This window comes from Mus caroli, unplaced genomic scaffold (genome assembly GCF_978045245.1).
Source record: "Mus caroli unplaced genomic scaffold, Mus_caroli_1 scaffold_14, whole genome shotgun sequence".
In the NCBI taxonomy this organism is placed as follows: Eukaryota; Metazoa; Chordata; class Mammalia; order Rodentia; family Muridae; genus Mus; species Mus caroli.
Genome location: NW_028227269.1, coordinates 15,956,504 through 15,979,730, shown reverse-complemented (window position 1 = coordinate 15,979,730; position 23,227 = coordinate 15,956,504). Strand labels below are relative to the sequence as shown.

Below are 23,227 nucleotides of genomic sequence, written 5' to 3'. Positions count from 1 at the left end.
TGTCTATGCTATCTTGAACTAAGCCAGTCATATCAGAATAAAAACAACATTCTTTTAATATCTGAAATTTCTGTCTTTGTAGCCTTAATATTTGTTATATCCTGCCTTATTGTTGAGACCATTACTTCTAAGACATTAACCTTTGCCTCCAATTTTTTATCTACAATAAGTTACTAATATTCTTATGCATATAATTAACAAAATGAACAGTATGCAGCTGTTGATTTAAAGCTGTAGTAGATATTGAAGTTAAAATTGCAATTAAAGCAGTAAATCTAAAAATTGCTCATTTGACATTTTCCAAGTTATCATTCCCAGATTTTTAAACCAAAGATCATTTCCTAATTCTAACAGGCCACAAAACATAAGCAGGTCTCTATAATGAAATCATAACAGCAGATTCCTTATCTAAATTAGGATCTACACAATTAGTTAATTGACAACAATTACAGTGAATATGAAAAGACTTGTCAAGATTGGTGATCTTAACTCTTAAAATTATCTAACAATATAGCATATAGGTAAGGTACAAAAGCTTTCACAGCTATAGGGGAGTTGGTCTGAATGGCCAAAAACAGTGTATCTGATGAGATCTTGTTAAATACACTGTAGCAGTCCCTCTGCCTCAGGGGTCATCATATTTGTCCTCAAATTGACAGAAGGTTGGCTCTCCTTGCCCATGGCAGAGATGGGAAGTTTCTTCATCTTGTTTGCAAGTAGATGCTCTCCCTGATTACTCTTTCTCTGGACACTCAACACAGTTTTCTTGTCATCACTGTCAGGGCACTCATGAACTCACAGGTCAGTCTGTCACACGAATCATTCTGGAAGCTAGCATGCTTCTGTAGCATTCTGTGGAAAAAAAAAAAACAGAAACACCACCCCCCTTTCCCCATATTAACTTTCTATTCAGGTTCATGCCATGTGTCAATAAATGCATCCTTTTCATTTCTCCTAGACATAATTATGTCTAGTTTTAGGATACTAGGAGGCATTTATTAAGTTCTTAGACATTCAAATTTCAAAATTCTTAAAAATAAAAGTATGATTTAAATAATGTGCACGGGGGTATAATTTCTCCCCTTTTTTGTTTTTAAGAAGATAGAGTTTTTAAAGTTCCACAATACCTTGTCTTTGAGAATTATTAAATTGTTGACAAATCATCTCAAACACTTGACTTATAGTCAGTTTTAATATAATATGGGCAGTGACTAATTACACTTTCAATTGTTTCTCTTGAAGAGAGATTGAAACTAGAATGCTTGAAAAGTTATTATAGTCACATGTGTAAAATTTATTTATTTATTAATCAGAAATAAGAGAAAGTCCTTAAGTTGTCTCTGCGAATAACTAACTTCTAGCGAAAAAAAGCTTGTTCAGTAAGTCTAAAACCCAAATAATTATAAGGATCTTGAGTTTGTATTCTTTCAGGAGCTATCTGTAATCTTTATCAGTTAAAGCTTTATGTAAACCTCTATAACACAAAAGCAAATCCTAGGGGTCTTTTCCAGGCAACCCAGGACAATTTCTTAACTGACCTAAAACAGTCTTCTTAAAGGAACAGTATTTTTTCTTATAAGTTTCATAAGCAATTGCAAGCTTGAGAATTAATAGCGTTTGAGGGATGAACAATTATTAAGCAATTGTAAGCTCTGAGATATAATATTGACTATTAATATACAACTTAAAGTTTGATTGTTCAACATTTTACAACACCATCTACAGCACACAATTTAATTATCTGTGCTGAAACAGGAGGAAACTCAGAAGAATAAGTGTGTGATCCAATTCACATATACTTTTCTCCCATAGAAGGGCTGTTTTTAAACACAGTAAATGGGATGCATGCATGCATGCATGCATGAATTTATAGAAGCTATAGAAGCAGGCATAAAAACAATTTTTAACTATCTTAGGATAATGATTATCAATTTTGTTTAATATGATGGTATGCAATAGATCAAACATCAATATTCTGTAATAACCAAATTAATGGCTATTTCGAACAAGGAACAGACACTTAGTCAGGTTCTTAAGACACAATTTTTCTTATAGTTTTTCAAAAATATATGAATTTATCTTACAATTCTTTATTATCACCACCGTGGCTTTATAGGTTGTTAAAACTTTACTTTGAAATGAAGAAGGATGATTTTACAACAATGTTTTCTCTTGCCAAAGATTGGTTGTGGGCACATAAATAAAATGAGCAGGTAATATTTAATTACCATTGATTATAATTGATAACAATTGATCACAGAAGTTTCTTCTGCTTTCTGTGAAACCTTCTTGTTTCTCGCCAGTAATTTTGAATCCCACTAGATAACACCTAACAAACATTTAAGTCGCTTTAAGGCCTCAAAGTGAGGTCTTAGCCAATTAACATCTCCTGGAAGCTTTTGAAAATAAAATTTTGAAGCAAATCAATTTTTTTCTTCTTAGCTTTTCTGTACCACGATTTTCTAATATAGCTAAAAATCCTAAGTATTAAAAGATATCGCCTCTGAATCTTATCTGGAGTAACAGCTACCCCCCAGAAGTTAAAAGCTCATTGTGTGAGAGCAAGGATTTAAAGTTAATTTCCCCTTAAAAGCATAAGTAACTAAAATACTTTTCACTTAGGAAACAATATACATATACTTATAAGCAAACTCTGTACACTTTAACTTTATATAAAGTAGGCAAGTCAAATCACAATGTCTTGATAAATTCCACAGCTTGATTGAGTTTTATAAACTTTGAATTTAAACTTTATTTAGAACAACATCTGGCTAGGTCTGCAACAAGGCTCTTTTAGCTAAAAGGAAGGGAGGGAGAGTCTGAGGTTTCCCTAGTCATGGTTTGCAAAACTAAAGAAGTGCCACACAAGCCTCCTGAGGCTGATCGCCTCTGAGATCAGCATCAACCCAAATGCAACCTTTTCTCAATCTGAGCACTCTGCCAGAGTTCTGGGCCAAAGATTATCCCTATTTTGAAGTATCTTTAAAGACCTGTTTTCCTGGGTTCGTTCATGCTGCATGTTGTTTAGAATGACTCCAACCCTGAGTTACCAATTTTAAGCTAACTTTCTGTTGCAAGCAAAAGGCTGCCTGCCCCTTTAAGAGCTCCTTTTGCCATCGGCTCCCAGCAGGGCTTTTCCAGCTGTACTTGACTCCCAGCCACGCTGCAGCATAACTTATCAGTTTCTGCTGTGCAAATTGAGACTGCTTTTTTAAACAAGTTGAACTAAATCAAAGGATGGACAGTCAGCAGATAAAGTTTTAACCATTTATATTTTTCAACATGAAACACAGAACAACAATCATTCAAACAACAAAACAAAAACAAACATAAATAGAAAGACATATGGACAAATGGTACACCAAGGACAGACAATAGACAGAGAGTGAATAGAACTTAATGTCTCACAGGTACCCAGATATCCTAACCAGAACTAAGAATACCTCCATAGGAGCCAGAGAGGAAGCAGGACGTCTCCCGTTTTCCTTCTGTCCCTAGGAGAACTCTGAAATAGCTTATTTTCATTTTTCCTCTTTTTTGCTAAAAGGAACCAAACAGGGGATAACTGCTTTTCTGAAACTTATTTTCTCTCTCTCTCATGTTCAGACTCTAATTCTTTATCTCCTTCTTCTGGGAATTCTGCCAGAGAAGGGAGAGGAGACACAGTGGCAGCTTCTGATAGTTACTCCTCAATAAGAAAAGACGGTTGCAGGAACCACATTGGGACACTCATTAGCTAGTTTATCATTTAAATCTCTACCTATCTTTGGCCATTTTTTTACAGTGTATCTCTGCTCCATCTATAATAAACCATGGACATGCCTGGTCTATGAAAATAAATAAGTTTATCAAATCTTTCTTTTTAACTCTAACTCCTCTTTCCCTGAGAGCTATCTTTAAGCCACTTATAAAGGCTGCCTCTTTAGATAGCTTATTTCCCATTTCCTGAAATGGAGATGATTCAACTCACCAAGGACTTCTTACTCCTGTGAGCGGTGGAAGCGGTCCTTCACTACTTCTATTTTCTTGGGGACTAGATAAACTTCTCTGGGACTTCCACTGAAGGAAATACGATCCAGACCTCACCTTCACTTCGGGCGCCACTTATCCTGTCCCTCGTGACTCAGTTAATCATGGGTGAGAGGGGGAACGCAAACCTGGGAGAAAATAGGAGGAAGAGAAAAAGAAGCTGGAGACCAAGTAGAGGGTCCTATTAAGGTCTCAGTTCATGAGGCTGAAATGGCAGGTTTTAAAGCATACATCAAGGGGAATAGGGAGGGGTTGAGGGGGAATTAACTAAGAACAAAGAAGTGGGCATCAGGGGACACGAGGGCCGAAGTCAGGTGCCAGGCGGTGGGCACTCTGCATCTTATCTCCAGAATATAGACCCTCCTTAACAGCCTTGGGTGTCAGGCCAGGCTCAGTGTGTAACTCATGTCCTTGGATGTCATGAGAGTCAGGAAGAGATAAGGAAGAGGGGAGTATAATTCAGCTTTAACAGCCTCAGGTGCCAGGAAGACATCAGGGAGAAGGGAGTGACGACTGGCTCCTTAGCACAAGGCCATTTGGCTTGTCAGGGTGGGAGAGAGTAAAAAGCTTGCTTTCTCATGGTATGGTCTCCAACACCCAGAGGTGCACAAATGGGTAGGGCCTAACATTAATAGTCACTAATTAAGAAAATGCCCTACAATCTTGCCTACAGATTACTTTTGTGGAGGCATTTCTTAAAAATTATGGTTCACTCTACCAGCTTATGTCAAGTTCATATATGGAAAGAGATAGATGAATAAATAAATAAATTTACCCAGGAAACCCTGGTTTCATACCCAATACCACAAAATAGGAAAGTAGATAATGGTTGACAAATATAGATTATAGATGATAGTGGTGGATAATAGAAGACAGATGACCAGGTAGATAGATTCATAGATAAATTATACATAGATAGATAGATAGATAGATAGATAGATAGATAGATAGATAGCTCTCTACCTAGATTGATAGACAAGATGATAGAAAATAATGATATAGGTGATAGGTAAAAGACAATAGAAGAGAGATGGATGACAGATACGATACTATCTATAGATGATAGGGAATAATAAGATACATGACCGGCAGATGAAGAGATAATAAAAGAGAAGACAGAGCTAGATAGATAATAAAGACAATAGATAAATGAAATAGCCAAGCATGGTAGCCTGATTCTTTAATCACAGTACTCAGGGGCCAGAGTCAATAGGATGTTTGTGAGTTCAAAGCCAGCCTAATCTAAATACTGAGTGCTAGGATAGGCAGGGCTATTCAGAGAAAGCTTGTCTTGAAAAACTAAAAATAGGTGCACGGGACCTGAGACTGCATTAGTTAGGGAAGCAGAAAACCGGCCTGAGTAGGGCCACAGGCCTCTTCCGGCCTGAACAGCACCGGGGTAGCTTGAGCGCAGGGTCGGCTGACACTCGCCAGCTACCCACAACACCTGCCATAGGATCTTAAGACTTCTGGTGAGTGGAACACAGCTTCTGCTCCAATCCAATTGCGCGCAGGACCTGAGACTTCATTAGTTAGGGAAGCAGAAAACTGGCCTGAGTAGGGCCACAGGCCTCTTCCGGCCGGACCAGCACTGGGGTAGCTAGAGCACAGGGTCGGCTGACACCTGCCAGCTACCCACGACACCCGCCACAGGATTTTGAGACTTCGGGTGAGTGGAACACAGAGTCTGCTCCAATCTTTAAACAGTGACAACTATAACAACTAACCCCAGAGATTACCAGATGGCGAAAGGTAAACGTAATAATCTTACTAACAGAAACCAAGACCACTCACCATCATCAGAACCCAGCACTCCCACTTCGCCCAGTCCATGGCACCCCAACACACTGGAAAAGCTAGACACGGATCTAAAAGCATATCTCATGATGATGGTAGAGGACATCAAGAAGGACTTTAATAACTCACTTAAAGAATTACAGGAGAACATGGCTAAAGAGTTACAAGTCCTTACAGAAAAACAGGATAACACAATCAAACAGGTAGAAGTCCTTAAAGAAAAACAGGATAACACAATCAAACAGGTAGAAGTCCTTAAAGAAAAACAGGAAAACACATCCAAACAGATGATGGAAATGAACAAAACCATACTAGACCTAAAAAGGGAAGTAGACACAATAAAGAAAACCCAAAATGAGACAACACTGGAGATAGAAACCCTAGGAAAGAAATCTGGAACCATAGATACGAGCATCAGCAACAGAATACAAGAGATGGAAGAGAGAATCTCAGGTGCAGAAGATTCCATAGAGAACATCGGCACAACAATCAAGGAAAATGTAAAACACAAAAAGATCCTAACTCAAAACATCCAAGAAATACAGGACACAATGAGAAGACCAAACCTACGGATAATAGGAGTGGATGAGAATGAAGATTTTCAACTCAAAGGACCAGCAAACATCTTCAACAAAATTATAGAAGAAAACTTCCCAAACCTAAAGAAAGAGATGCCCATGAACATACAAGAAGCCTACAGAACTCCAAATAGACTGGACCAGAAAACAAATACCTCCCGACACATAATAATCAGAACAACAAATGCACTAAATAAAGACAGAATACTAAAAGCAGTAAGAGAAAAAGGCCAAGTAACATATAAAGGCAAGCCTATCAGAATTACACCATATTTTTCACCAGAGACTATAAAAGCCAGAAGATCCTGGACAGATGTTATACAGACACTAAAAGAACACAAATTCCAGCCCAGGCTACTATACCCAGCCAAACTCTCAATTAACATAGATGGAGAAACCAAAGTATTCCACGACAAAACCAAATTCACACATTATCTCTCCACGAATCCAGCCCTTCAAAGGATAATAACAGGAAAAAACCAATACAAGGACAGGAACCCCGCCCTAGAAACAACAAGAAGGTAATCCCTCAACAAACCTAAAAGAAGACAGCCACAAGAACAGAATGCCAACTTTAACACCAAAAATAACAGGAAACAACAATTACTTTTCCTTAATATCGCTTAATATCAATGGACTCAACTCCCCGATAAAAAGGCATAGACTAACAAACTGGCTACACAAACAAGACCCTACATTTTGCTGCTTACAGGAAACTCATCTCAGAGAAAAAGATAGACACTACCTCAGAATGAAAGGCTGGAAAACAATTTTCCAAGCAAATGGTATGAAGAAACAAGCTGGAGTAGCCATTCTAATATCTGATATGATTGACTTCCAACCCAAAGTCATCAAAAAAGACAGGGAGGGGCACTTCATACTCATCAAAGGTAAAATCCTCCAAGAGGAACTATCAATCCTGAATATCTATGCTCCAAATACAAAGGCAGCCACATTCATTAAAGAAACTTTAGTAAATCTCAAAGCACACATTGCACCTCATACAATAATAGTGGGAGACCTCAACACAACACTTTCACCAATGGACAGATCATGGAAACAGAAACTAAACAGAGACACAGTGAAACTAACAGAAGTTATGAATCAAATGGATCTGGCAGATATCTACAGAACATTCTATCCTAAAACAAAAGGATATACCTTCTTCTCAGCACCTCATGGTACCTTCTCCAAAATTGACCACATAATTGGTCACAAAACAGGCCTCAACAAATACAATAATATTGAAATTGTCCCATGCATCCTATCAGATCACCATGGACTAAGGCTGATCTTCAATAACAAAATAAATAATAGAAAGCCAACATTCACGTGGAAACTGAACAACACTCTTCTCAATGATACCTTGGTCAAGGAAGGAATAAAGAAAGAAATTAAGGACTTTTTAGAGTTCAATGAAAATGAAGCCACAACATACCCAAACTTATGGGACGCAATGAAAGCATTTCTAAGAGGAAAACTCATAGCTCTTAGTGCCTCCAAAAAGAAACTAGAGAGAGCACACATTAGCAACTTGACAACACACCTAAATGCACTAGAACAAAAGGAAGCAAACTCACCCGAGAGGAGTAGACGGCAGGAAATAATCAAACTCAGGGGCGAAATCAACCAAGTGGAAACAAGAAAAACTATTCAAAGAATCAACCAATCAAGGAGCTGGTTCTTTGAGAAAATCAACAAGATAGATAAACCCTTAGCCAGACTCACTAGAGGGCACAGGGAAAGCATCCTAATTAACAAAATCAGAAATGAAAAAGGAGACATAACAACAGATCCTGAAGACATCCAAAACACCATCAGATCCTTCTACCAAAGGCTATACTCAACAAAACTGGAGAACCTGGATGAAATGGAGAAGTTCCTAGACAGATACCAGGTACCAAAGTTGAATCAAGATCAGGTTAATGATCTAAACAGCCCTATATCCCCCAAAGAAATAGAAGCAGTCATTAATAGTCTCCCAACCAAAAAAAGCCCAGGACCAGATGGGTTTAGTGCAGAGTTCTATCAGACCTTCAAAGAAGATCTAATCCCAGTTCTTCACAAACTATTCCACAAAATAGAAACAGAAGGTACTCTACCCAACTCATTCTATGAAGCCACAATTACTCTGATACCTAAACCACAAAAAGACCCAACAAAGATAGAAAACTTCAGACCAATATCCCTTATGAATATTGATGCAAAAACCCACAATAAAGTTCTTGCTAACCGAATCCAAGAACACATCAAAACAATCATCCATCCTGACCAAGTAGGTTTCATCCCAGGGATGCAGGGATGGTTCAATATACGGAAATCCATCAACGTAATCCAGTATATAAACAAACTCAAAGACAAAAACCACATGGTCATCTCGTTAGATGCGGAAAAAGCACTTGACAAGATCCAACACCCATTCATGATAAAAGTCTTGGAAAGATCAGGAATTCAAGGCCCATACCTAAACATGATAAAAGCAATATACAGCAAACCAGTAGCCAACATCAAAGTAAATGGTGAGAAGCTTGAAGCAATCCCTCTCAAATCAGGGACTAGACAAGGCTGTCCACTTTCTCCATACCTATTCAACATTGTACTTGAAGTCCTAGACAGAGCAATTCGACAACAAAAGGAGATCAAAGGGATACAAATTGGAAAAGATGAAGTCAAAATATCACTTTTTGCAGATGATATGATAGTATATATAAGTGACCCTAAAAATTCCACCAGAGAACTCCTAAACCGGATAAACAGCTTCGGTGAAGTAGCTAGATATAAAATTAACTCAAACAAATCAATGGCCTTTCTCTACGCAAAGAATAAACAGGCTGAGAAAGGAATTAGGGAAACAACACCCTTCTCAATAGTCACAAATAATATAAAATATCTTGGAGTGACTCTAACTAAGGAAGTGAAAGATCTGTATAATAAAAACTTCAAGTCTCTGAAGAAAGAAATTATAGAAGATCTCAGAAGATGGAAAGATCTCCCATGCTCATGGATTGGCAGGATCAACATTGTAAAAATGGCTATCTTGCCAAAAGCAATCTACAGATTCAATGCAATCCCCATCAAAATTCCAACTCAATTCTTCAACGAATTAGAAAGTGCAATCTGCAAATTCATCTGGAATAACAAAAAAACCTAGGATAGCAAAAACTCTTCTCAAGGATAAAAGAACCTCTGGTGGAATCACCATGCCGGACCTAAAGCTTTACTACAGAGCAATTGTGATAAAAACTGCGTGGTACTGGTATAGTGACAGACAAATAGACCAATGGAATAGAATTGAAGACCCAGAAATGAACCCACACACCTACAGTCACTTGATCTTCAACAAGGGAGCTAAAAACATCCAGTGGAAGAAAGACAGCATTGTCAACATATGGTGCTGGCACAACTGGTTGTTAACATGTAGAAGAATGCAAATCGGTCCATTCCTATCTCCTTGTACTAAGGTCAAGTCTAAGTGGATCAAGGAACTTCACATAAAACCAGAGACACTGAAACTTATAGAGGAGAAAGTGGGGATAAGCCTTGAAGATATGGGCACAGGGGAAAAATTCTTGAATAGAAAATCAATGGCTTGTGCTGTAAGATCGAGAATTGACAAGTGGGACCTCATGAAACTGCAAAGCTTCTGCAAGGCAAAAGACACCATCAATAAGACAAAAAAACCACCAACAGATTGGGAAAGGATCTTTACCTATCCTTAATCAGATAAGGGACTAATATCCAATATATATAAAGAACTCAAGAAGGTGGACTCCAGAAAGTCAAATAACCCCATTAAAAAATGGGGCTCAGAACTGAACAAAGAATTCTCACCTGAAGAATACCGAATGGCAGAGAAGCACCTGAAAAAATGTTCAACATCCTTAATCATCAGGGAAATGCAAATCAAAACAACCCTGAGATTCCACCTCACACCAGTCAGAATGGCTAAGATCAAAAATTCAGGTGACAGCAGATGCTGGCGAGGATGTGCAGAAAGAGGAACACTCCTCCATTGTTGGTGGGATTGCAAGCTTGTACAACCACTCTGGAAATCAGTCTGGAGGTTCCTCAGAAAATTGGACACAGTACTACCAGAGGATCCAGCAATACCTCTCCTGGGCATATATCCAGAAGATGTCCCAACCGGTAAGAAGGACACATGCTCCACTATGTTCATAGCAGCCCTATTTATAATAGCCAGAAGCTGGAAAGAACCCACATGTCCCTCAACAGAGAAATGGATACAGAAATTATGGTACATTTACACAATGGAGTACTACTCAGCTATTAAAAAGAATGAATTTATGAAATTCCTAGCCAAATGGATGGACCTGGAGGGCATCATCTTGAGTGAGGTAACACAATCACAAAGGAACTCACACAATATGTATTCACTGATAAGTGGATATTAGCCCAAAACTTAGGATACCCAAGATATAAGATACAATTTGCTAAACGCATGAAACTCAAGAAGAATGAAGACCAAAATGTGGACACTGTGCCCCTTCTTAGAATTGGGAACAAAACACCCATGGAAGGAGTTACAGAGACAAAGTTTGGAGCTGTGATGAAAGGGTGGACCATCTAGAGACTGCCGTATCCAGGGATCCATCCCATAATCAGCTTCTAAACGCGGACACCATTGCATACACTAGCAAGATTTTGCTGAAAGGACCCAAATTTAGCTGTCTCTTGTGAGACTATGCAGGGGCCTAGCAAACACAGGAGTGGATGCTCACAGTCAGCTATTGGATGTATCACAGGGCTCCCAATGGAGAAGCTAGAGAAAGTACCCAAGGAGCTAAAGGGATCTCCAACCCTATAGTTGGAACAACATGATGAACTAACCAGTACCCCGGAGCTCTTGTCTCTAGCTGCATATGTATCGAAAGATGGCCTAGTCGGCCATCACGGGAAAGAGAGGCCCATTGGACTTGCAAACTTTATATGCCCCAATATAGGGGAATGCCAGGGCCAAAAGAATGGGAATGGGTGGGTAGGGAAGTGGGGGGCGCTATGGGGGACTTTTGGGATAGCATTGGAATTGTAATTGAGGAAAATATGTACTAAAAAATATTAAAAAAAAAACTAAAAATAAAACAAAACCAAAATGCAGATGAAATAGATGACACATCTAGATCATAGAGGAAGATATCACAGAGATTGATTGTCATACAGGAGATCTGTAGTTAATAGAGACAGATACTAGAAGATAATTTTAGCTGGATAAGTAGATGAAAATAGAATGAATGTAAGGGAAGGTCTGGTAAGGGAGCATTGGAATTGTTAGACCACAGAATGAGAGGACAGCCTAGTTGGAACTGGGCAAGCATTCCACATTTGTCCTTTCATAAGGACAGCAGTCATATTAGTTACTTCCTATTGCTGAGGAAAAAACCCACCATGACCAGCAGTCGAGAGCTCATGTCTATCTTTTTCTCCATTTTTCCACAATAGTTTTCTTTTTTTTTTTTAAAGAAAATATTCGTTTTCATTGTAGTGCACTGGTATTTCACCTGCATGAATGTCTGTGTTAGGATGTCTGATCTCCTCGAGCTAGAGTTACAGACAGTCGTGAACTGCCATGTGGGTGCTCACCTCAGGATTCATTCCATCAACAGCAGCCCCACGTTATTTCAGAAGTATCATCCAAGGATGGGCTATAAACTCCAGCACACAGAATAGTCCAGCAATATCTCCCCTCAACACCTGTTGAGAATGCTGTGTCTTTTCTCATGGCCGGCCTAGACCTCTCCACTCTTGGATTGACATAGGTACAGTCCTCAGCATCTTTTCTCACCTACTGGTTGCAATGACCATGGTCAAAGCTATGATCATATCTTTGGATGTGATCCCGTGCCAGAGCTGCCATGCTGCTGAATTAAAATTCCTCTCCACATGTGTGCTCGGCTTTGAACTCAAGTCATGCTTGCCCAATAAGTACACTTGCCCTGACCCCATTTTCCAAATCTAGATTCTGGGAGGCCTTATTTAGACCTTTAAAATTAGTCTTCAGGAGAGGAGCTCAGGTAGCTTGTATGCTTAATAGGATTTCCAGGATTTTCCATCAAACAAAATTCAGAAGCTTTATGTGGCAGTTAGGTGGAGAAGCTCAAAGCCAGAGTGTTGGGAATTTCTTTATGAGTGTAGGCAGGCATGGGGTCATTCTTGGAGGTAAGTGAGCAGTGAGCCCATTCCAGAGCCCACAATCCAGCAAACCTCTGAGGATTCATCTACAAAATAATGACTCAAGAACAAACATGGCCAAAGAGTAGGGAAAAACACTTGCCACAAAGCCTGGTGACCTAAGTTCAGTTCTCAGAACCAACATGGTAGAAGAGAGAACCAAGTCATGAAGAGTGTTCTCTATTTCCACATTAGTGCATGCTCACACAAACATAATGAGAAAAAATTTTAAGACCAAAAGCGTTCCCAGTGGAGCTGAAAGTGTGTAATATCCATGCTTGGATCACTCCTTTGCTCTTCTGGTATGTGTTTGAGGCAGAGGGATTTGCTTGTATGATTTTGAGCTACCTGTAAGTGGAAGCAATGCTCAAATCACAGAGGCGACCTAGTCCCTACAGACTGTTTTCTCAGTGCAGTGGAATTCCTAGTGTCTGATGCCCTGGGGTTGGGGGGCTCTCTTTGCAAAAAGCGTATAGATTGTTTTCCTGAGGCTTTTTGATTTGCTTGGAAAACTAACTCTAACAGCCTGAGGGTTGGGCATAATTCTCCCAGACAGCATTGGGGAACCAGGCACTTTGCCCCCAAACTTTCCCTTTTTTGTTAGTGCTTAAAAAACAGGGTTACATTCCTTTTCTGTTTGTTCCAGTACTCCTCTCCTCTCTCTCCTGACCTCTCCAACTCAGCTTGGGCTTCACAGCCAATGCTGATCTCACTGGCTGACTCTGCATTGCATTTTGGTGAGTCCCACTTACTAGTGCCAAGAAGTGAACGCAGAAGCAGCTAGCTCCTGTCCTGGTCAAAGTTTCCTAAGGGTTCCCAGCCTTCCCAGGGTCATGCCCTGAACCCTCCCATGGGTAGAACCCCTGAGTGTGGCAAAGAAGGTCCCTGCATGGGCCAGACCCGTAGAAATGTCTGGTTAGGCAGGCTCTCTGGGTCCCTCTGAGTAATTAGCTGGAGATCGCAGTCCAGCAAGGCCAAGACCAAGGGATTTGACATCAGGGTTGCCAGATGATCAATGTGGTCTTTGTTCCTTGTTCCAAAAAAGATAGCACAGTGATCCAGCCTGGAGCTTTTAGGAACAAGCAGCATCCCTGGAAGATGCTGCTCACTACTGTGAACCAGGAAGAGCACTGATGGCAAGCCAGGAATAACCTCCATCCTTCATGTCTCAGGGGAATCATCACACATATAAGCAGGCTACTCACTTGTCTGAAGTCTGATCCTACAGATCCTGTCCTGGATAGTTTTATGTCAACTTAACACAAGCTAGAGTCATCTGAGAGGAGAAATCTAGATTTAGAAAATGCTTCCATAAGATCCAGCTGTAACGCATTTTCTTAATGAAGAAATTAAGGCAATTTCATAATTAGGTGGGGGAGGGCCCAGCCAATTGTGGGTGCTGTCATCTCTGGGCTGGCAGTCCTGGGTTCTATGACAAAGCCGGCTGAGCAAGCCAGGAGGAGCAAACCAATAACTAGCACTCTCTCCTTCATGACCTCTGCATCAGCTCCTGACTCCAGGTTTTTGCCCTGCTCAAGTTCCTGTTCTGACTTCCTTTGATGATGAACTGTGAGGTGGAAGCCTAAGCCAAATAAGCCCTTTTCTCCCCCACGTTGCTTTGGTCATGCTGTTTCATCACAGTAATGGTACCCCTGACTTGAACGGGTCCCTTGTCAGATTAACTACTTGGTTCAGTAAAACATGCTCACTTTCACGGAGGTCCCAGTGGTTGCCAACCCACAGGGAGTGGACACTTCTCCTGCCCACTGTTCACTGTCTTTGTTCTTCTCCCTCTAATTATCTAAGCAGAAGCTTCAGCACCACTTTCCGGGCTCTTCCTCTTCAACTAATGACAATCAGTTGGCAACGAATCCACGTGTCATTGGATTGGATATTTCAGTTTATTATCCACAGACATTGTAGTCCTGAGCTTTCATTTCCCACTGTGCCCTTATCCATTTCGGTCTCTACTCATCTGCAAGTGTTATTTTATAATAAATCTTCCTATCTCTGGGTTAATCAAGTTTCCAATCACCCTGTTTACTGGGTGTCAGACTCTTTCCCATAGTGACCCTTCTAAAAAGCAAATGTAGTTTTAAGTGGCTCAAAATCTTCCAGGGTCTCCCTAAAGTCTACGAATAAACCCCAAATTCTTCAATATGCTCTAAGAGATCCTTCATGGCCCAGAATGCCTGACTGTGCTGCCTCACTTCTCCTTCAACCTTGCTTGTACCCAGAGATTGAACCATAGTCTATTGACTCAGGCATTTCCTCATTCAGTTCCTGCTTTATTTCTTTTAAAGGTGTATCTACTTATTGTATGTATATGAGTACACTGTAGCTGTCTTCAGACACATTAGGAGAGGGCATCAGAATTCATTACAGATGGTTGTGAGCCACCATGTGTTTGCTTGAAATTGAACTCAGGTCCCCTGGAAGAGCAGTTAGTGCTCTTAACCACTGAGCCATCTATCAAGCCCCAGTTCCTGCTTTATTTATCATTACACAATTAGTGTTTGGGAGTTGGGGGGCTGGAGCATACATATTAGGGAGTGTGCATTTGCCCTAGCATGAGGTCAGAGGGCAACTTGCAGGAATTGGTTGTTCTATCTTCCCAAGATTTAGGTCACAGGATCAAACTCAGGTTGTCTGCTCATGGAAAGTCACCAAACCACTTCAAGAAGGTTTGCATTTTCAAAGTATCTTCCTGATTGGGAATGAAAGAACATTTTGAAATCCAGTCATAGTGGTACATGCCTTGAATCCCAGCACTTGAGAGGCAGAGGCAGATAGATCTCTGTGAGTTTGAGTCCAGCCTGATCTCCATAGTGAGTTCCAGGTCAATCGGGGCTACATAGTGAGACACTGTCCCGAGAAAACAAAAAACAAAAAAGAACGCCTTGAACCCAGATTACCACATGGTGTTCTGTGCTCATCAGAAGCCAACCAACCTTTCATCCACTAGGGCTGACTTCCACTTCAGTCTACCTGATGAATTCATTCCCACAGTTCAAAACTCAGCTTGCAAGCTTTAAAATTCAAGAGCACTCCTTCCCTTGCCATGTTGAGCATATCTGAGGCACTTCCCATAGTATCTTGTTCTATTATAGCATGTGGTAGTTTAGATGTGAAATGTCTGCCAAAGAACCAAGTTTTGAAGAATTGCTCCTCTAGGTGTGGCCTGAGGAAGAAAGTTAGATCACTGGGAACATGCCTTTGAGACACTGTTGGGACCTTGCTCCCCTTTCCTTCCCGGCTTCTCTGCCATGGTAAACCTGCTACAAGCTGCTACCATGATGCACTAAGTTGCTAGATGCCCAAAGCTACAGGGCCAAGCAACCATGGACTGAAACCATGAGCCAAAAACTAACTCTTTCCTCCTAAATTGATTCTTTCATTTCATCACAGTGATGTAAATGTGAGTGACATACAGCACTCTCCACTCACAGGTCTGTCTTTGTCACTAGATGAGTTTGCAGCAGATCAGGTATATAATCCTTTCAGCTTCCCTAAAACCCAGCACTTGATTTAATTGTATCCTTTGAATGGATACATTTATACGTGTGTGTGTGTGTGTGTGTGTGTGTGTGTGTGTGTGTGGTGAGAGTACAGAAAGATCCTCCTTTAAATCATAGAAAATGCCTTTATTCACTGTCTTTCTCTACTGGAGGACACTGTCCATCTAAGTCCCAAAAATATTGTAAGGGATAGGTGGACCCTGTGTGTTGCTCAATATTCCACAAACAGGCTTCTACAGGAAAGGGGAAGAGGGTTTATTTTTATTGAGTTGGTTAGGTTTGGCTGCTGCTGTTGTTGTCCTGGGGAGTCAAACCCAGGGTCTTCAGCTTGCCAGACAAGCACTCTGCCATTGAGCTGTTCCTTAGCCCAAGGAGGGGGGGTTTTGAGCATTCTCCCAATATTGCATGATTTGGAATAGAAGTCTCTTGAACACAGACCTACATGGGAGGTGTAAACTCACAGTAGGCTTTAGTGAAGCAGGGCAAAAGGCCATGCAGACTGTGTCATGGAACTATGGGGAGGAAGGGTCCCCTTGTCCTTCACATTTGGCAAGATTGACCTGCAGATTTCCTGGGCTACATGGCCTATGGGTGACATTGGAAATAAGAGAAATAGATAAGTTTGCCATGATGAAAACAGCTCCCCATGGCCTAGACATAGTAAAGATTGTGAGGTTTGAAAACCAGAAGGTGTAGTTGGGTGAGAAGCTTGATTGAATTTGTGAGTAAATTCTGTCAGTCTTTAGTTGAGATTAATCAGTTTAGGAAGAAGCAGGTTGGGACTCAAACTCGGAATGCACCTAACATCTTTGCTGATGGATGTAAAAGGAAGTGTGATGTAAAAGGATGTAAAGGATGAAATGTAAAATGGATGTAAAAGGAAGTGTAAAAGGCTGTGGATGTAATAGGATGTGTGGTCAGAACAGTAAAGCTCATGGTGGAGGGAGCGCTTGGTATCCAGGCTCTTAACTCTTTGGAGATCTGTTCAGCGAACAAATGCACGTCTGACTGACTGGGGTTAGAGCTCAGTTGGTAGAGTGCTCACTCAGTCCTGGCTTCAAGTCCCAGCACTGCACAATGTGGGAGTGGGGATGGTACAGGCCTGTCATTCCAGCCCTTGGAGGGTGGAGGCAAGTTCAAAGTTCAAGGCCATTTTCCTCCTTGCAGCAAGTTGGAGGTCAGCCATAGTTATATTGAGATCCTATTATTACAAACAAACAAATATAGAATACAGTTTGTATTTACATTACATACCAGGACTCCCCTGGGATACACTCCCTAGTCATTAGGGATCTATTTTACATGAAACCTGTTACCCTAGGCTCTCTACTGTTATGGATGCTTTAGTGTGGTCTATGGTGTTCATGTCTAAGGGGTTTGCTACCATTCAAATTTATTATGCTTTCAAAAGTACTTGGTAGATGGGATTGCTTTCAATCTTTTAATTTCATAGCTATCTTTTGAAAAGAGTTTAGCATATATAAAATAATTATACTAAGCAGCCTGATGATTATTCCTTCATGATAAACATCTGCTTACAAGGATCAGTTCTTGTATAGAGTAATGCTAAGTTTTCCATGTCTGGAACACAAATTCTCAGAAAGAAAAAAAAAAGACGGGATTACTGGGTGACAAAATTTTTTGGTGCAAAAACATTGGTGTCCAAGCCTCTGTCATCAGGCTTACCAAAGTGCTGGACTCAAAGATGAAGAACAGTTGGCATGAGAAGTAGAAAGGAGCCTTCAGAAGATAGACCTGGGTCATTCAGTCCCACACCTGTTGCTGCTACTGTGAATGGTACTGATCTCTGACCCTAACCCAGAGGGCTGGATCCCAAGGACTAAGCTGAATAGCAGGAAACATGGTACTGGAATGCTGGCCAGAGGGCCTTTAGCAGGTGAACATTGTTGTAGAACACAGCCCTCTGAACAAAAGAGACATCATCTTTATCTTGCATTCTCCCTCATCAACCATGCATTCTCTCAGGGGACCATCAGAAGCAACCTGTGGAATGCTAGCCCTCCCTCAGAAAAGGAGTCCCTGGACCCTTAGGTGATATTCCAGGTTCTCCTTGCAGGCATTTAATTCAATTCTGCCCCAGTTGTACTTAGTCTGGTCTTAGGGATTACTAAAGCACAATGGCTGTGGAGGGGATGTAGGTAGATGGGATGTAGCAGATGTGCTGTGTGAAGAGTTTCCAGTGCGCCTTCTTAGGGGTCACCCGTGTACCTGCTTGTAACTCTTCACCCCCACACTGTAAGGAAATTGTTTGCTTCGTTTGTTTTCTATTGGTGGGATAGACTGCCATTAAAGGAAGTGACTTGGGGAGGAAAGGGTTTATTTCATCATACAGCTTGTAGTCTATCTTGACAGGTAGTCGGGGCAGAACTAAAAGCAGGGACCTGTAAGCAGGAACTGAAAAAGAAGCCATAGAAGTATGCCGCTTACTGGCTTGCTCCCATGGATTGCTCAACCTCTTTTCTTATGCTGTTCAAGAGCATGTGCTTAGGGGAACACCATCCAAGGTGGGCTGGGTCGTCCTCTCTCAATTATCATTCAAGAAAACCCTACAGATTTGCGTATAGTAAATCTGATGGAGGCATTTTCTCAATTGTGGTTCTTTCTGTTTGACTACAGCTTGTGTCAAGTTGAGAAGAAACTAACCAGGACATAACCTCAGTAAACTCATTGGTTCTGCTGGATGATCCTCAGTAGAAACCTATGTTGGTTTGTCATTGGGGCCTTAGCAGGAGGGAATAGATGCTGCTTATGTTTCTCCAGAGAGAAACCAAGGCCTATCATTGCATATCTAGCCATAGAGTAAGAAGGAGGAATTTCCAAGATCATAAGACCATGCAGGCACACTAAGCCTCATAGAAGCAAAAATCTATGTTCTGTGTGTTTTCCCCATCAATTCCTTAGAAAGCAGATCCCTTGGGATGATAGAAAGGGAAAGTGGGTTCATTGCTTTTCTGTTGCTATAACCAAACCCCTCACCAAAAACAACTCATGGAAGACAGGGTTCATTTTAGCTCATAGCTACAGTGGGATACAAGTCTCCCATGGCAGGAAGGCACAGCAACAAGTGACAGGCACAGAAGGAGGAAGAGGAGGTTGAAAGATCACATCTTCAACTCCATTCAGAAAGAGGACAAGAGCAAAAGTGGAAGTGGAGAGCATTTATAAACTCTGAAAGCCCACCCCTATGCTATGCTTGCTCCATCAAAGCTATACCTCCTGAACTTCCTCTGACAGCACCAACTGGAGATTTGCTGTTTAAATCCCTGAACCTATAGGGCAGTGGTTCTCAAGCCCTGGGTGGCGACCCCTTGTGGGGAGTCACATGATCTTTTCATATGGATCACATATGAGATATTTACATTATGATTCACTACAGTAGCAAAATTACAGTTATGAATTAGCAGTGAAATACTTTTATGGTTGGGGTCCCCACAACATGAGGAACTGTATTAAAGGGTTACAGTATCAGGATGGTTGAGAAGCACTGCTCTAGGGGATATTTCTCTTTCAAACCGCCACAGAAATGAAGTGTGGCCTGTGTTCTGTCATACTTCACCATTTTAACTATCTGAGAAGTAGGCTTTCCTCGCACACCTTACAAACAAGAGTCAGCTGGCTCTGTGAGCTAACATTACTTCAAAGTGGTGCTCGCCCTTCTGCAAGCACAGGAGCTTCCCTGCTGTCTGGTTGTCCTTCTGTGAATGTTCTATATAAGTCAGACTCTAAAGATCAGGGTCCATATGGAGGTGATATAACCTAAGCTAAAGGAATATGTCTTTTTAGGTTTCAAACTAAGCTGGCTGCACAGTGCACAGTGCACCTTCCTTGGCAAGGGAATAAAAACAAGCTGCTTAAATTAGATGGGAGAAGCCACAGCCTTATTTGGTTTGTCCATGGGAGGAACATGCAAGAAGCCTACCTGCTCTTGGAGATAGCACTTCAGAGCCCTCCTTACCATCTTGATAACTACCAAGAAGAAGGATAGTGATACAAAAATGCCACTTCTCCCAGAAAAAAAGTCAGGAGTAGGCCTGGCCTTGCAGCCTGGCCACCCCCACGGACCTCCCTCTTCCTAGCTTGAGCATTAAAGATTTCTCTGTGGAAGCTGGATGGTCAGTCAGTCCCACTGAGACTATTTACAGCTGCATGCCTGAGTTGACTAAAATAGAATGTGATCTCAAATAGGACTCAGCAACCAGCTTGCTCCATTGTCATGGTCACAAGGTGAAGATGTCCAGGGTTGCTCTGCAAAAAAAAGGACCAGCACAGGGCTCTGCCCACATCAGGGAGGTATTTGTTTCATCTCCTGCTGTTAAAGTTCTTTGTATAAACTGCTCTGATCACAGATGATTAACAAAAGCCACATAGGAGAGTAACAAGAGCCAAGGGCACTGAGGTCCCTCCACAGCCCACAGGAGAGACTTTGGGGGTCTAAGTGAGTTTGGGAGGTTTCCACAGAGTTGGCAGATCCCAGACTTGGGTCACCAGAGGGGTCTGGGCCAGGGATAGTCCAGCCAGAAAGACAGAATTAAAACATGGCAAGGTCTTTGCCAAGGGCACGCTAATAGCTCCCACCTATCACCCAGGGAAGGCAATGTCTGGGAAGAGATAATTGACTTTTCATGGAACAGATGAAGTTTTACATGCCATGCTTCCTGAGTGACAGCTTTGCCTTGGGACAGCAGCAGCATGCAGGAGGGAAAGCATGTCCAAACTCTCATCCTATCCTCAGGCTGGGGTCTAACTTAGACCTGCAAGGTTATTTCCATCACTTAGACCCCAAACTCCATCTGTCTTTGTAGTCATCCCAAAAAATGCAATGGTCCCCACATTCCAGTCCACAAATTGCTATTACTTATTGTCTTAGTTAGGGTTTTACTGCTGTGAACAGACACGATGACCAAGGCAAGTCTTATTAAAAAAAAAAACCCAACATTTAATTGGGGCTGGCTTACAGGTTCAGAGGTTCAGTCAATAATCATCAAGGTGGGAGCATGGCAGCATCCAGGCAGGCATGGTGCAGGAGGAGCTGAGAGTTCTATGTCTTCATCCAAAGGCTTCTAGTGGAAGACTGACTTCTAGGCAATGAGGGTGAGGATCTTATACCCACACCCACAGTGACACACCCATTCCAACCAGGCCACACCTATTCCAACAAGGCCACACCTCCAGATGGTGCCACTCCCTGGTCTGAGAATATACAAACCATCACACTTATATTTTCAGGTTTCTGTAAAAATGTGCTTACACATTTTGTACCTTTTTATTGCTACCCTATTAACAGATATGCAAATGGTATGCAATGAGTGACAAGATTTTATCTGGATTATGTGTAGGTAGACAAAATTGTGGCGGGCACTAATATGCCCTCTGAATTTCAGAAAGGCAAAGTGGCACACTCATTGTTGCAAAGCAAAGGTGGGCTTGACCTCATCCTTCAGTTCTCAAGCTCTGCCTAGACACTGTGCCCCAATTCAGCCCACAGGTAAGAAATGCCTCCATACCTGATGCTCAAGGGTCATGTGACAAAGCTACCTGCCCATTATCCTCAATGTTTGTCATGAGCTGCGGGAAGCAGGTACGGACCAGGCCCCATGAAACCCACTTGTTTACTGCCTTGCCCTAGCATGCACAGTGAGGCTGCATGAGTGGGCTGCCTGCCAGGCTGGACAGTTCCTGGTGATCCAGACATGTCAGCCTATCTGTGAATGACCTAAGCTTGTGCCTGGAGCGTGTGTGAATTCTGATTGGATGAGGTGGGGTGGGGCTAGAAGGAGGTGAGTTGGTGTGAGTAGTGAGGAGGTGTTATTTTAGCCCTTGCCCTAGGTAGAAGGCAGAAGTAGAGTAGTGAGTAGTTTTAGCCCTTGCCATGAGTAGAAGTAGTAGAAAGTAAAGAGGTTGCTGTGTGAACCCAACTTGGTGTCCATGTCGTTCGTGTCACTGCTGGCTCGGAGGACTAACGACAAATGGTGGCCAGTATGGGAATGGGGAACTCATTGCGTCGGTCGGCAAAGGTAAGTAAGAAAATTTTAGTAAGCAGAGGTAAGGAAATTTTGGTAAGAATAGCGATAGGAAAAACCTTAGTAAACAACAGTAGGAAATTTTAGTAAACAGCAGTAAGGAAACCTTAGTAAACAATTGTAGGAAATTTTGGTAAACAGAGGTAAGGAAACCTTAGTAAACAGCGTAAGCAACAGTATTTAAAGAAAGCACAGGCCTGTAAGTTTCCCTGGAAAAAGGGGACGAAGCATTAAGGTTCTCAGGAATAGAGACAAAGCATTAAGGTTCTCAGGAATAGAGACGAAGCATTAAGCTTCTCAGGTATAGAGACGAAGCACTAAGGTTCTCAGGAATAGAGACGAAGGGAATTTCGGAACTAAAGAAATCATAGGCCTGACAGGTTCCCTGGGAAAAAGGGGGATGGAGCACCAAGGTTCTCAGGAATAGAGACGAAGGGAAAAGCATAAGCCTAACAGGTTCCCCAGAAAAAAGGGGACAGAACATTAAGGTTCTCAGGAATAGAGACGAAGGCAATTAAAGAAAGCATAGGCCTGATAGGTTCCCTGGAAAAAAAGGGGATGGAGCACTAAGGACCTCAGGAATAGAGACAAAGGGAATTTCAGTAACATGGGTTCAACTCCGACTAAAATGAAAGTAAAAATGTTAGTCATCTGGATCTTGGTCAGGGCATGCTTGAAGGATGCCAGTGGAAAGTACAGTGGGTCTCTCCTGTCTTTTCCCGAGCTTGGTGAGGCACCAGATCACCCTACCTGTCCTTCCTGTCACCTTCCAACCTCACAGCTGGGCTCTCAGAGTCACCCAAAGGGACATTTATATCTCTGTTCAGACTTCTGGAACTCCTGAAGCTGGGCCAACCAGTATGATTTTTCTAACAATAGAGGTTTTGCCTCTGTGTTACTGTAAGCACCTTATTTGGATAAGGACTTCACACAGTATCTTATATAATCAGCAGTAAACAACTGAGGATTAGAGGGTGTTCCTAGAAAGGACCACACTTGGAACAGGGACACAACACAGGGACACAGCATAGGAGCACCTAGGAGATGTGCTGGGTGACAGAACACATATGAGAATGTC

The 23,227-nt window shown here is 41.6% G+C and overlaps 1 protein-coding gene across 1 annotated transcript in view; it reads right to left on the bottom strand.

Annotated features, from left to right (window-relative positions):
- LOC147001113 (uncharacterized) overlaps nt 1-23,227 on the bottom strand; it is a 126,958-nt gene that overhangs the window by 30,017 nt on the left and 73,714 nt on the right. The gene's annotated exons all lie outside the window — the stretch shown is intronic.